The 5,860-nt window shown below is 45.5% G+C and overlaps 1 long non-coding RNA gene across 4 annotated transcripts in view; it reads right to left on the bottom strand.

Moving 5' to 3' along the window:
• Nucleotides 1–5,860, bottom strand: part of LOC104980361 — an 87,713-nt gene that overhangs the window by 4,289 nt on the left and 77,564 nt on the right. For 3 of the 4 annotated variants that reach the window (XR_824251.1, XR_824253.1, XR_824250.1), the window contains one exon: nt 2,349–2,568. This is a non-coding gene — a long non-coding RNA (uncharacterized LOC104980361). The remainder of the gene's footprint in view (nt 1–2,348; nt 2,569–5,860) is intronic. The other variant, XR_824252.1, reaches the window with a different exon arrangement.

Genomic DNA, 5,860 nt, shown 5'->3' with positions numbered 1-5,860 from the left:
GGAGGGTGAGGAACCTTGTGTAGTCTCATCTCTGGGATGGGCTCCACCAGCCCCCGTGGGGAAATGGACTGGCCCCATTGGGTGAGGGAAACTCACCTGGATGTTCTCTCAGGAACAGATTAACAGCCAACCAGCCCAAAGCCTTGGGGTCTGTAAAGGACTTGGGCTGCAAAACAATTGTAAAACTACATAGGAACCAGACCCCAAACTAGGTGTTCCCACCTTCCTAATTTACTTGGATCTCTGATTATGGCCCACATTTCATACAGGAAGACACCACGGAAGGTTCAGGATGTGGAAGTAACTCATTCAACATCACTGACCTCCCTGCAGGAGGCAAGGATGTGGTGGGGCCCCACTGTCTTCCTTTTACTCATCTTGGCTATCCAATCATAAGTCCACCTCATCCTACAGGCAAAATTTTGGCCCTGGATGTATAAACATTGAAATTTCTTGCTCAGATTTTCAGCAAAATGTAACCACTCTTCACCCTAACCCTTCTCTACCCACGTACACAGAATCTAGGCTAAGACTGGAGACAGTGGACAGGGTGGAGATGGGAGACAATGGTTGGAAGGTTCAGGGGTCAGGGGGCAAGGGTGAAGCTGGTCAGCCAGTGATAAAGAACCAGGAAACAGCCAGAGCATTTGCAAATGGCAATCAATGATCAGTTCTGGGTTCCCTTTGAGGAAGGCGGATATCATAAAATATGAAAATGCTATGTAATGTTTGTGTCTTAAGTTTAAAAAAAAAAAGCTGAGCCCAAGTTTGTCTGATTTGTTTTTAAAGAGCTTACACTGACTACCAGTTCTCAGCCTCCACCAGTCCCTTGGTGCCCTGGGCTCTCTACTCCAAATGGTTTTGTTACTTTCATAATTGTTATAAAGATGAATGATGTAAGTGAAGCACCCGGGACCCTCCCAGACATCACAAGCTTCTGACCTGTGTTCACATTTCCCATCACCACTGTTCCCAGTAATTCCTCCAGCTCCACATCAATTCATGTCAGTTAGCTTCAGGGCTTAAGGCTGAGATTCCTGAGCCCTGCAGTATGTAAGGAAATCTTACCTTAGAAGATCAAGCTCCTTGTTTTTTAAAAACTTGCATTAAAGGGAAAAAGAGAAAAAAATCCAGACTCTTCTCAAAAGTTCTTATTGGCTCACAAAGGAGGCTAGAGGTCCTCACCTGATGCAGGGAGGGAGCCAGGCCTGTGGGGCTACTTGGCAGAGGGATGTGTATTTGAGGAAGTGGAGAATGGAGGCTGCAGGAGGAGGGAGCAGGGAAGATGGGGATGGGCAGGGGCTCCCTGGTCAGTCACGGAGGCCAGGTCCTGAAACAGGAGAAACCCCTCGTTCTCCAGAGAGGACTCTACACTCACAGAGCTGCACGTGCCAGCCTGCAGGACCTGGCTTGTCAGTCATTGTCAGCTGACTTTAATGGGCAGCAGCCAGTGTTCTGCGATGAAATGAAATAAACAAAAGAGAAAGATTAGAAGACGGAAGAGAAAGTAAGGGAAGGTGAAGGGCAACCATCAGCCTGCCTGGCCCCGAGGAGGTAAGCCACTTTCTGTGATGCTTCTGTTTCAATTCCGTGTGTGACAGTAGAAGTACCAACTTGTGTTGTAAAATAGATGCCTTATAAAAATATAAACTGTGTTCAAAGTGACTGGTTTAGTCCACTCAACCAACTGACTCCTCTTCTTCTGAACCACATCTGTCTTCACTCTCTCTGAGGAAGTCAAATTCAGAGAACAGCTCTAAGACTGTCTTAAATGCACAGCTACCTTTCTCATCATGACGGAAATCTTGTTTTGCCAGAAAAAAATCTTTTAAAACTTTGTAAGAGCACGGGAAAATAAAAGTTAAGGTCTTTAGCCAAAAAAACCTTTACAGCACTCCTGAGAAACAACCAGCCAACAGACTTATGAGGGACAACCCCAGGGAACTCACAGCCCAGTCCCCCAGGCAGAGAGGGTACTGAGTATTCTAGACAACCAACCATTCTAGACTCAGAATCAACAAGTACCAGGGGCAGGAGGGGCATGGGCAGTTTCCATGACTTTGGATAGACACTCACATTCTTAAGTTAATACAATATCATTTCTTCCCCAGTCACTTAAGCTCACCATAATTATTTCCTTGCTAAGCCAGAGCAGTGGGCACAGAAGCCAGCCAGGCAACGCGATGTGCCAGGAAACCTGTAAAACCCGAAAGGGACAGAAGCCACAACCCCAGAAGAAAAGTTATCAGTCCGGCCATTAAAATGGAAGCTATTGGCCAATTTTCAAACACAAAAATTACAGTGTCCTTACAGTGAAGATATTTGCTGAAAACATAACAAAGGAGTACCTTCTAGAAAAGTGGGATTCATCATGAAGTTAATGCAGTGGAGGCTTCAGCACCACTTACTCGTGTGGGTTCATCCCAAGGTCGGGCAAGGAGCTGGAAGTAAGCAGCTACATTCTTCTCTAGTTTTATATTATTTTCCTTGCGGATGGTCCTCTAAACTTGATCAGCTTTAGGAACCACAAAACCTAAATCCATCCTAGATTTCCAGAGCAAAAATATCCTATAAACCAATAAGAAAAACAGAAGCATTACAATAGAAAAAGGGGCAAAGGATATGAACAAATAATTCATAGAAGAAATGCAAGGAGCAAATAACCATAAGACATGTGCTCCAAAGCACTTGTAATTAGAAATATGCAGATTAAAACAAAAATGAGGATTTTTCTCCTTCAGATATGCAAAAATTTAGATGGCTGATAATGTTCTTCCATGGTGAGGATGCATACAATCTGACACATGTTGGTTAAAGTAGAAAATATCCAGGTCTTTTAGAAGAGCAAATTGGAAGACCTATCAAAGCATGTGTGACCTTTAATTTTCAGATTCCGTTTCTAGGAGTCTGTCTGATGGACCCACACATTCCATGAGGAAGTGAACAAGAGAATGTCTGCTGCAATACCGCAAAAGTCAACTTAGAAGAAGCCTAAAAGTCCAGCAGCACAGTCAGATGTCCACACACCCTGCCTTAGAAGGAATGAGAAGATACATACACCCTGTTCAGAAAAATAAGCCCACAAAGAAACATTTTACATGTGAAATTCGGAAGTTAAAAAAAGACTAGTGTGTTCTGTATTGGTGTCTTCTGGGAGAAGCACTGAGCCAGACAAAATTACAAGATTTGTTCAAGATTAAAAATTGTCATCAACGAAGGCTAAGTGTCATTCTCTCCCCCAAGAACACCTGCAGTGGAATTTCAGTTTCTTGTGAGCCCTTATTCAAAGTTAGTTCTTTGAACACATTTTTATATTTCTTATCATTTCCTTTGCTTATGGCCCCATTTGCTAATATGATTTCTACTCTTCCAGTCTCCTGCAATTCCTCCCTATCCTGGCATTTAGTATGATCAATGACTTGTTACTCATCATACAACATGATTTCACTTTAAATGTATTTCTATGTGAGGGATCACTGGTTGTATGACTCATTCTCATTGAATGCAACATGGTCTTCATTCAATGTCAGGTATACCACAAGTCCCTTTATTCTCACCTTGATCCCCTTCTCTGGGAGGAGGTTTTGTGTACAATGGTAGGTGAATCCATACATTCGTCTGAGCTACTACCATAAACGTGAATAATACCCCAACCACCCTTTGAGACAGAGGCATCCTGATTTCAAACCTCACCTTGTGCCCTGCAGCCCCACCTACCTCTTGGGTTTATAGTAAATAAGTTGATGAACAGAAAGTCCTTAGCCCTGGGAAAAGTGGGAGTGCAAAAGCGGGTGTGCAAAAGCAATAGCTGTTTTAAATGACATTTTCGTTATAATTACCTGCTTTGTCAGATAACAAACACACAGTACATTTTCCAAGATTACTCACATAGTGAGGATGGCTCTGAACTTCAAAACCTCATTACCAGATCCTGTCACTCCCTGCTGGCCAGTGCCAGTCCATCAGGGGTCCCTGATGCCCAAGCCTCCCTGGGAATATGCCTGCCCTGTGAGGCACTGCTCAGGCTGTCACTCATTCAGCACAGGTTACAGTTATTTTACTAGGTCTGCTAAAGAACAGAACTCTATGCCAAATGGAGCCTGAGATATTTCTTTATTTTTTAAAGATCGTGTGTGTCTGTCCTTTTGCATACAGCTGCCTCCGTAGATAGATGAGCGAGAAATGAATCCCTCCATAGGTCAATTACCACACGAGAAATGCACATTTGGGTATCTCCAGGATCCCCCCAGTTCCTGCTCTTGAGAAAGGAACCAGAGGCTGTGCTGGGACTGTCACTTCAGGCCTGCCGGAACCCCCCAATCATCTATGGGCAAGACCTTCTGTGGCCCCCACTCAGAGAGTATGGCCTTCCATTCCTAGAACTCCACTGTCAAGCCCAAGTTGGCCAAAATGTGGGTGCTACTTCACATCACATCGGGTAGGGCTATAATCCAGGGCAAACTAAAACAAAGCAGAGAAAGAGCACACATCTGAGTGGTCTCAGCCCTCAGGTTCTGCAATTTTCATCTCATTACTATTCAGATAATTGATATAAGGTCAAATCAGAATATAAAAGCACCTTATACAGCCTCACAGCTGCCAACTGCCAACAAAGCACCCAAATCAGCACCTATCTATTCAATTTTCTGGTCAATGAATGATTTAAAAGATTTGAATTTCAAGTACAAATGAATACATTTTCTCTTTGAAATGACGTACAAAAGAAAAGGTTATTTGCCAGGTAGAGTATAAGACTCTTTATCAGAAGATATCCACAGAGGGAAGACAAGTAAAGGACACCCTTTACTATCAGATCTAAGCCTCCCAGCCCTAGTGGGCACTGAAGGAACTGGCCAGCCAGTGGACAGAACTTTCCTCTAACCTAACGACCTGACACTTAGAACCAAAGCAGCTACGTGGCTCAACGCCTTCCAAACCTGCAGCCAGATCCTGGAATTTAACCTTGTGGGGACCAAGACCAGTCTGGGAAGGTCACTCTGAACAGTGAATGTCCACATTCTGAGGGCACAGCCAGCTGAAGCTCCTGCCCCAGACCAGAGAGTGCAACCTCCCCTCCCCCTAAGGAGAAGCAACTCGGACCCTCCTGTCAAAGAAGGGGAGCGGGAGGTTAGCCAGAGGGTGCGGTTTCTGGGTTTCCTTGCTCAGAAGGAAACCCTCCATCCTCAGCTAACCACCATGCAAGGAAGTCAGCCTGGGAGGCAGAGGAAACACTGAGGAAGAAGGGGGAGGGGAGCAGTCCCCCAAGCAGGTGATTGCCTGGATGCCCTCCCTTCAAAGACTTTGCAGAGGTCTTGCCCTTTGCCCAAATCCTCCAGACAGAGGGTCATCCCTCCCTCAGCATGCCTCCCTCAAGCTGTAGGTGCTTCTCCTCCAACACACATTCCTGTGGGAATCTCTCTGCCTTTTCCTGTGACCAGACTGTTGGCTTCTGGAAGGCATGAATCAGCCCTTACTCACACAGGCACCACAAGGACGTGGTGCAGTGGTGGGAACTAGGAGGACTCACCGCTAGATAAGTAGCACAATGACCTCTGCAGACCTAGATGTCCTGAAATGCTCCCTTTCCAGGATTCCCTGAGTCAGAGGCAGGAACCTCCTTGGATCCAAAAGCACCAGGTCACTCAGCTGGGCTCCTGGGTCACAGAGCCTGATCACAGACTCCAAGGCTCTGCACATCTGGCCATAGAGCAAAAAGGCCAGAAGAATCCTACAACAGGGCTCTGTGTGCAGCCTAACTGGGAGGAAGGGCAGACAGACGAGCGTAGACTGGATGTGTCTGTGGTGGGCAGGTGACGCAGCAACAAACATTGAAAGCCCCAGCAAAAAAAAAAAAAAAAAA

The sequence above is a fragment of the Bison bison genome, unplaced genomic scaffold (genome assembly GCF_000754665.1).
Source record: "Bison bison bison isolate TAMUID 2011002044 unplaced genomic scaffold, Bison_UMD1.0 scf7180017864499, whole genome shotgun sequence".
NCBI classification, from domain to species: domain Eukaryota; kingdom Metazoa; phylum Chordata; class Mammalia; order Artiodactyla; family Bovidae; genus Bison; species Bison bison.
Note: the sequence above shows the minus strand (reverse complement) of the source record. Positions and strands in the feature narration are given on the sequence as shown.